The sequence below is a fragment of the Trichechus manatus genome, unplaced genomic scaffold, assembly GCF_000243295.1.
Source record: "Trichechus manatus latirostris isolate Lorelei unplaced genomic scaffold, TriManLat1.0 scaffold00089, whole genome shotgun sequence".
In the NCBI taxonomy this organism is placed as follows: Eukaryota; Metazoa; Chordata; class Mammalia; order Sirenia; family Trichechidae; genus Trichechus; species Trichechus manatus.
The window spans coordinates 10,972,274-10,972,781 of record NW_004444025.1 but is presented as its reverse complement, the minus strand read 5'-3'; positions in this window follow the sequence as shown (position 1 = coordinate 10,972,781).

Sequence of the window (508 nt, the reverse complement as noted above, 5' to 3'; positions counted from 1 at the left end):
TCTGCATCTGGCTCATAATGATCTGACATCTGATTCTTGGGCCATGAACCAGTATCTTGCCATATTGCCTGCCTGCTGAACTTGGAATTTATCAGCCTTGGTAGACTGTGAACCAGCAGCCTGTCATGTCACCTGCTGATCTTGAATTCACCAGCCTCCACAGCCCTTTAGCCAGTGGTTTGCCATTTGACCTGCCAATCTTGTTTTCAGCCCCTGCAGCTATGTGAGTGAGGAGAAGCCTCCAGCCTGACACTTGATCCGCTGACTTGGGACTTGCCAGCTTCCAGAACTAGGTGAGCCATTTCTTTGAGATAAATCTCTCTCTCTTTCTTCATATATATGGAAGCCCTGGTGGCACAATGGTTAAGAGCTCAGTTGCTAACCAAAAGATTGGCAGTGCAAATCCACTGTTGCTCCTTGGAAACCCTATGGGGCATTTCTACTCTGTCCAGTAGGGTGGCTATAAGTCAGAATCAACTCAATGGCAACAAGTCTGGTTTTTGTTTAC